We start from the raw sequence: 9,463 nt of genomic DNA, 5'->3' as shown, positions 1-9,463 counted from the left end.
GACCCCCCCACACCCCCATGATCCATGAACTGTGGAAGACTCAGAGCATCCACACTAGCTGGTTGTACCAGACAACCCAGACCTGATCAAACTAAGCTGAGCTACTGACCACCTCTGCTGACTAGTGGATTTCTGACAAGTGGGATCAAAAAGATGTTTACACTTCAATCGGTAAGTACATTAAAAAACTAGAAACTTGCAACAAGTGCAGTTCAATTTAAGACAGATTATTCAACAAGGTCAAATTCACATCAAAAATATCTCATTCAGAAATGCCTCATCTGAATAATGCAATGTAATCCTATCAACAGAATCAATTTCAACATGTCACTTGTTCTTGTCATAAGCTAAGTTTAACCGCTTGTCCATGACTTTAATACTTAAAAGTCAGTTGCATGGCATTGGTCACACTGACATCCACGTCTTTATTTCCAACCCAGCAGAGACTTTTCCACCTTCATGTACTCAAAGAGCGTAGCCTTCTCTTTCTGAGTGTGTGTCTGCACTCTGCAGTGAGGTGCTTGGTGTTGTTTGGGAGATGGACTGATAGGCAGTTTTGTTTGTCCAGACCTTAAACACAGTCTGATATCATCTGTGTGTCTCCTGGGCAGCTAATGTGATATTTGCAGCCGCCTGGCCCCTGAATCCGGTGTCAAGCAGCAGATCTCATCTGCAATGTAAGACAATTTCCGCACATATCTGAAAAGACACTTTCTCCAGTCAATAGAGTACAAATTGCTGTTGGAGAATGGGTATCCTCTTAACTAAAGGTGACTCACTTTCCTCCCTAGGTTCACCGTGTGACCCCTCCTTTTTTAATAATTTGTACGTTTAGATGTTTAGTTGGTCTGCTTTGCGCTCGAGCCGTGTCATCAATCAGATTCATTCAGGCTTCTGCCACAAGATTACAGGTTATTAAAAGGTTGATCACAAGGCAGCAGGCCGTGTCTCAGCCCCTCTTATCATTCACCCGCCTCTTCTTGTCAACAAATGCTGGTTCCACTGCTTCACCACAATTATTACTGCAACTTCATATGAAAAGAATATCCATCCTATATCATCCTATATTGATATAGAATATCAATCCATCCTTCTGAATCCCCATCAAAAAATATGGGGTTGTATTCTATGACCATTCTATGACAAAATGCTTACCAGAGAGTTTACCAACCATCTGGTTGGTAGAAGCTTTCTGATTAGGAACAGTAGATGTTCAGAGGACTTCATAAGGTCGTGCTTTTCTGTTGCATCTTATAAACAGAAACATTGGATTTGTTACGCAACTATTAGCTAAAGATCTATCAGTATAGTAAAATACTGATAGGTATATCAACATCAGTTATATTGGTTAACATCACTGCTAATTAAAAGTGATGTTAACCACTTTTCAGGAGCAGTCCAGGAAGAAGAATCTAAATGACTTTTTAATAAAGTGGATAATGCAAGGAATACCAGCCTTCAAATATTCTATGGAGGCAATTTAAAAAAATAAAAATCTAAAATCCCAGCAGATGGATGACATTATTAATGAAAATATGACTGAACAAGAGTTTTTGGACACTTTTGAGGAAACAAAAACTCTTTTATGTGTGTTATGGTTCAGTGTGAGCCGTATCACACACTGAACATTTGAAGTGCTCAGTTTGTGATTTTTCTTTATCATTTGTTGGGTTCTCTGCTGATTGTTCCGTTCATTGTCTGCTCTGGTAACACCTTTAAAGAAAATTGATTCACAACCGGAAATTCTCAGAAAGATTTATGGATGATCTAACTAGATTCTCAGTTAACACATAAATAATTCCTTTGATTACTCAGCATTGAAGAAATTAATGTCTTTATTTAAATTAAAAGAAGGGCTTATCACCATGGTATTTAAATAAGACAAACGATGACAGGATTTAAATAATGACTCTGTCTTTATGTTGGCCTTACATTATTATTGCCTTTTATCTTCGTCCAGGATATTAATATTAGAACACTGTGAATTAATACTTTTGATCATTAAGGGTTCAGAGCTGAGTGAATAGAAGAAGCAAGTGCTCAGGTCGTTATTAATAACCATCATAAAACAGAAGATGTGGCTCTTCAAGGCCTCATTGCAGGTGATTGATCATAAATATTAACTATTTGAAATGGCAAGTAGATGGCACCATTTAAATCCTTCATATATGTCTAGTTATGGAAGTGCAGCATTTAAAAGTGGAAACATATTTCATGCAGAAAAGCTGTCAAAGAGAGAGAAAGCAGGAGATTGTGGACAGGTGGGTAAAGCATACAAAGCACCTCAGGGCCAGCAGAAGTGAACCACCATGTCAATCATTAGTGAGTGTAACAGTTTACCAGGGTGTCTGCAGATAGTGTTGCTGTTGTTTGGAATGCTGTCAATCAAAAATGCTGCAAAGATAAGTTGTAATTACGTTTGTTTCTTTGTAGGACGCATCTTCTTCCTTTGCTGTCATTCCACTACTACCTTCTCTGCAGCATCACCTTATATTTGTTAGAAAGACTGTAATAAAGTAATGTCCTTTTTCCTTTTATGCATGCTTTAACTGGATATCCAGAGGGATACTAAACTAACATTTCCAGACTGGTAAGGAGAAGGACGCAACCAGATCTAAGAAATAAATAAGTGAGCCAGAAGACTGCTATGTAAATAAACTTGGAGGGCATCGGCAGGAAATACTTCACAGAAGAAGAGCTGACTGGATGTACAACAGTTTTGTAACTAACAAAGACAGCAGCCTCTGCTCTCCACTACCTGCACATGTTTGCAAACAGTCTTCAGCTCTCAGAATTTGCTTCTGTGATGTTTCTATAACATTGGAAACTTTTTGTTCTAAGGCCCATTTATTGCTTAGATCACTTTATTCTGTGGTGTAATTGCTATGAAAACAAACACACTTAAATTAAGTTAATGCTGATTTTTTTTAAATCCTCAAAACAACCACAATTACATGTACTTACTGTGTAACATCATTTGAAAACAAAGGCAGAAGGTATATTTGTGTACTACAGTATTTTTAGGAAGGCTTAAAAGATTCCAATTTGGAAATTTGCTAAAACTAAAACTGATAATCATTTAATCATTCCAAGTGGTCATTAAGAATGACATTTCCTGTTTTTGATCTTCACCAGACCATTAAAGTATACAACGCTTTTTAAATCTTTTCATGGTGCTTCAAAATCTTAAATTATCTACAAGCAAAAAGTTTCTGTTTTGAATGCAATGATAAAGATCTTAGATGTTTCTCAGTAATGATACTCACCAGGTTCAGCCAGCATCTTTCCTATTCTGTAGAACACCCTTTAATAGCACAATCAAAATATGTGTAACATTTTCTGACAGATGGATTCTGTGATGTTTAAACCCACTACAGTCCTGTGGGTTTTACTCCTTTAAAAGCTGCCTATGAAGACATGTTCATACAGACAGTATGTCTGCTTTTACATGCAGCACTTAGTCTCTCCCATCCAGCCACCTAATTACAGATCCCTAAATGATAAAAGCAGCTAAACGCCAGGCTCCTGTGGGGCCCGCCTGCTGATCTAACAGCTCCTACACCCAGCAGAGCGCCACCACCACCACCACCACACACATACACACAGATTTATTTCACACCAGCAGCCTGGGGTGGAGCCGCTGTGTTGCGGTGATCCCATACATCACACCTCGTGTGAGCACATATTAAGTGCTTCGCTCATCCTTCCACCCCCCCCCCTCCATTAAAAGTAAATAATCTGTTAAGGAGTGGTGCTATTTGTCAGAGCTGACAGGTATCTGTTTGTACAGAGTGGTAAGGTGTGTGAGGAGGATGAGGCGGCCTGACGTGAGAGGACTCTTATTATCTTAATGCCGTCCCGCGTTTGACCCCTGCAGAAAAAAGAAACATCTTAAATTTGTATGAAATACACTGAAATACACTTCATCTACTCTGAATTAAAAGCCTGTAAAAAAGAAGTATACACACAAACCTCAGTTCATTAACACTAATTTGCTAATGAGAACATGGCTAAGAGAGAAACCAATTAGTCCATACACCAAGCTGGAATAAATTACAACACTGTGGCTGCTATGCTTTCATGTGTTTGCATATTTATGATGCTAAATTCATCGCACACCCCGTTATAAATCATGCAAATTTATAAAGCGGTGGTTTTGTTTTATTACAGCGTATTATGTCATGTTCGATGTCTGTGCTGTCACAGGAAGGAGGTAAAGGCTGGGCGGCAGGTGCTGTGTTGGAATTATTGATGGACACTTCCTGTCAGTTGCTACACAGTTGGATAACAGCCTACGGTGTGTGTGTGTGTGTGGGGTGTGTGTGTGTGTGTGCATATGTGGGTACGTGTTCTATTTCCCTGTGGGTAGCTGGAGGTCAGTCATCTATTGCCCCTCCATAACACATCTTCACCAGATCCTTGCAATTAGATTTTTGTTTTATCAGTAAATATGATATTTAAGGGAAATGTATAATTATTTTATTCAAGTTTTGTCATTTTCTCCGGTTTTCTAAAATGTTCCACCAAACTGAAATGATAAACCAACATATAGCAAATAGTCACTTTTAGCACCTCATCAATCAGTGTCTATTAACTAATTATCAGGACCAACATATACACACAAGGAAGGCAAATACTCACTCACACAACCAAGTTGAGCTTAGTTGAGTACCGGTTTCAGGGAAAGACCAAGGTGTAAATGGACTGCACTCTATTCACCTTATCTTGACTATAAACTGGCTGCTACAGGAGATCATCCAGTCCACAACCGTCAGCATCTACAGCCAGTTAAAGAAAACATCTTGGATGACATGAGTTAAAACATTGAATTTGCCTTTGGGATTAAAGAAGCATTACTGAAATTAATTACAGTTACGTTGTCACATTCTAAGCATGTTGTGCTTAATTGACAGATTTTAATGTTTACATTACTCCATGTTCATATATAGTGTCACAAAGTCACAAGGAAAACATTTAAAGCTTTTAAAAGATTTAAGTCTACCTTAAACTGAATGTTGGCTGCAGTCCACTAATGGAGACTGTTGCATCACAGCTCTGAAGAAAAGACATTCACTGGTGTCAAATGATCCGTGAAGAAATGAGAGCAGCCCAAAGAGCGCACAGGGAGGTTAAATGCTCAGCAAATGAAAAGCTCTGGGTATTCATGTTGTCTACGTCTGTGTGAGGAACTTTGAGGCCCCGGATGGGTCTTCAAAACCTCCCCTCAAACCAGAGGCAGAGCGCCGGCCCCTGACCTGGCCCCGCACACGGAACATGATTGCCTTTGTTCTGCGGAGAATATTCAAATGGGCCCCATAAAGGCGGGGGGAGCGGGTCGTAACACGGTGATTCTTCCTGCTGCTGCAGGCGCTGTGCCGTGGGCAGGGTCACGGCGTGGCGGTTAACAAAGCCCTGCATGGCTACAATGATCCACACTGCACACTCACTGCAATTTAGCTTGAGTAATAGATGGGGGTCACACCGGGTCACTTTCAATTTCCACATCCCAGGGAGAAAAATGAAAACAACTCATTTGCACATATCTGAATAATTCAGTCAGTCAAAGAGAGCAGAGATGAAAATATGGGCCTGAAGAGAGGGAGAAGAAAGAGCAGACACTGTTGCATGTCCTGCGGTAATGACAGCCAGCCTCTTAGTCATCTTGCATAAAGGCTAATGATGAATCTGACAGAGAATATGAATCCAGATGTAAGAATAAAGCGACTCCCCACTCGGGAGGCTGCGCTGCCTCTGGTGAGCTTTTAAACTTATCATAAATGTATTAAGATTGCAGCGGCCCATGAAACAGCTGTAGACAATTAATCTTGTGCAAATCTTATTTGAGGAATTGGTTTCTGCAAAGTAACATCTGCTCCGAGAGGCGATTATTCATGGGCATCGCGCAGCACGGCGCCTGTATGCATAGGGCACAATCACTGCCAATGAAGTAAAAATTTATAGTTTTCCCTGTTCAGTAAAACTAACATTCAGCAGCATTAAAACATCATCCATCAACATTGTCCTGGGGCCTGGGGCCATCCCTGGCAGACAAATTAAAAAGTATTCATTTTGCAAAGAAGCTGCTCAGCGTGCTGCTCCACTGGACTCGTTTTTTTTTTCTCCTGAATCGCTTCTGAGAGGGAAATTGGAGCCGCTGTTGCTTTTTGCTCTGCTGGAACAGTGTGGAAGCAGAGGAGAGATGAACCTGGTACCCTGGAGACGGTGATCAGGAGCTACAGGCCATGATGGATGACAGTCAATGTGAACTTGGCAAATATGAACCTGGATTAAAACCTAGCCTGGTAATTTTCTTACAAACGTCTATGGGAGATAAATGCCTCAGCAGCTTTTAATACCACAGCTTTCAGATATTTTACTGGGCTTGCTTGTTTTTTGTGTGCAACTCATTTCTAAATCTTTTATTAGTACATTTTTATTTTCCTCTTTTCATTTTGGATATTTTGAGGTTTGTCTCAAATTAACTGTGTTTCATACTTTTGGTTACGATGCTAAAACTGCCCTCCCCATTGGTTCATGCTGTTTGTTTCTAATAATAATCTCAGAGGCACTCAGAGTAGGACAATTACGCTCAACAGGAAGTTCTTGTCAGACACATTTCCTAACAGTGAAAAATAATAAAGTTTAAATGCTGAAGAGCTGCAGAAGCACAGTGGAGCCTCCCAGATTATAGTCTCTATAGGAGACATCCGGTCTCCTATAGAGAAACTTTCTGTTACCTCATCAAGGCTTTTGCTTAAGAAGGCAGCAGGTAATGCAGCATCATGGTTATGCTTTCTGACTCAGTGTGGTAGGTAACGGAGGAACTGTCAAAATTTTAATCAAGGAAATTTGAGGAAATGTCAGCAGCCCCGGCACTCTGATCTGCAGTGTTGTGACATAAACTGGCTGAATGGAGACTGATCATTTTCTTCTTCTTCTACCGTCTGTTGGAATCTCACAGATGGCAGTATCATTTACTGCACAGGCTGTCGGTTGGATTCGGGCCAGACATGTTTTTAATACAACTTTGATCATCTGTATCTTTGGCTGCCTGTCCAACGTTGTGGTCTGTCAATAATTAAAAGCTGAATTCAGCCAATAAATTGTTCCGAATGATCCTGTTGATTTATCTAAGTGAATTTACTTAGATAAATGATCAAAGTGATCTTAGACACAGGGACAGAAACCAGTTGAAGAGCAGAGAACCCAGCCACTAACACAACGACCTGATCCACAGATACTGAACCGTCCTGCTGCCTGAGACATCTTACATCAGGTATAAACAAATCCCGAACAGCCTTAAACATTAACATCCTGACAGAAAAGTGCAAATAAAAATATCATAGTGGCATTTCATATTCTTATAGTGTTATTTATTTCTTTACTTATTTATTTCTTTATTTATTTATTTTAATTTTTTTTTTTTACTGTTCTGGTAGATACATGAATGTGTTTCTTTCATTTTATTTTATTTTGAATCTTTTGTGTTTTTTGTAGTTTTTCACAGTATCGGTATAAAACCAGCATAAACACATACCCGACAGCTAAACACATGCCGCCAGCACAGACACACAAAGTTTTTTTCTGAATGCACTACGGAGCATAGCTACAATGGCGTCCCAGAACCCAGCAAACTGAACTCTATGGTTTCTTGAGAGCCCCTCTAATAATGCATATAGTTGCCTATTTTGGTAATGATTCCAAATATACCTTAATATGAATTAGTAAACCACAGAAACAGCCTTGGTAAGCAGAAGCTAACATCCACACTCATTCAAGGGAACTGAATGGTGGTCCTGGTCTGGCCTTGTGTCAGGCAGCATCCTGCCTGCGTTTCAGCTCCCTAAACTCATTGTCTTTAGAATAGTTATGTGCCTGGAAAATGCATAATACTGTATACTGAACATTTGTTGTGTACAGTAAGATGAAGTTGGTATTGGCGCTCAGGCAGTTATTGGGAAAAGTATTCTGGTCCATAATGTATTTGTGACCATATTTAAAGCACCAAGTTTTTGTATTTTTCATCCAAAGGACACAAATGGAGCACAACATAACCACCCCAGAAAGTTGACATGGTGACCAGTGCAGGTAGGTGTCGGCCACGCTGGCCTGCATGGATGAAGGGGTGAGAAGGAGGCGGAGGAGGCCATGTTTAAAGCTCAACATGTATTGTTCGATGTGACACGCTCAATTTATCATTAGTTGTGAGGGGAGAACGGATGAGTACACTTTCAATTTAGTTCCGCTGCTTTCTCCATTCATCATGCTTCTCATCATCCATCATTTCTGCAGCTTCCCTCCACACTGAACACACTCTCATCAGTTTAATGCAATTAATCTTAATGCTGAGATAATTCCATATTAATGAAGCAGGACTTTTATTTGATTGTTGCTTTGATGAAGTCGTGTCTGCAGCAGCCGCGACAGCATGCGTGTTGCCCAGCGAGCATGAAACTGACAAGGTTTCTCTGTGTTTCCTCCGTGTCATTTCTCTGCTGAGGTTTATGTATATTTCCCGGAGAGCCGGTGACGCCGGCGCCTTCTGTCTTCATACAACGAGCCCTGAGAAATTGGAAAAGTTGCAGCAATAGATAGGAGGTGACCTGGAAACAAAAGCAATCAAGACTCCAGGAGGGACGGTTAGGGGGGGTGTCCGTGGCAGCCATCAGGCTTAAATTCAGCCGTGCTGTCAATAAAAGAAGAAATAGCTTCTGAGGCACGGGGCTGAGGGCAAAGAGGAGTCTGCAATTTCACACCTTCATGTACCTTGCCGGAGGACATTTTTCTTGTGCCTTCACTATCTCATTCACTAAAAGCCAGCCAACAGTTTGTAGATGATTCCTGGGATAACAAACAGGAGGAGGACTGAACGTGATTGGAGGAGGAGGTCAGAGACTCACCTCTGCCATCCAATCATTGCATCAATTTTTTTTTTCAAGACAAGAAAACTGGAATTTAACCACAAATCAATCAGTATTCCACTTGAAGAACTTTTGACTCAATTGAAGCTCAATCAGAGCAAAAGAGATCAATTCTGACCGATTAAAGCCTGTTTGGTTAGAGTATGCAAAGAGAGGCGGGGAGGCAGTGCTGGTCTCTCTTCTGGTCAGAGGCTGCGTCTGGTCTGGGGTCAGTTATCGCCACTGGCAGGTCTCTATAGCAGAAGTCTGAAAACTGGTGCATAGCACCACGTGTTTTCTTCTGCCTGGATTTGATCCATTCCATCATTCTGCAGTGTGTGTTCACTTGTTATTTTCATTTTTGCACATTTTAAACCCCAAGATGTTGTGGACAAACATTTTAAAGGGACATCGTTATGTATTTTCAAGGCACTTAATGTCATTTTACAGCACAATCAAATAATTATGTTATCTTCAGTGGTAAAAATGCAGTGTACATAAAACATGACTTTGGAATCTAATGTTTTGGAATTGGGCCTCTGTCTCTTTAAGAAACTCCTCTT

The sequence above is a fragment of the Gambusia affinis genome, linkage group LG17 (assembly GCF_019740435.1).
Source record: "Gambusia affinis linkage group LG17, SWU_Gaff_1.0, whole genome shotgun sequence".
In the NCBI taxonomy this organism is placed as follows: domain Eukaryota; kingdom Metazoa; phylum Chordata; class Actinopteri; order Cyprinodontiformes; family Poeciliidae; genus Gambusia; species Gambusia affinis.
This window is presented reverse-complemented; position numbering follows the sequence as displayed.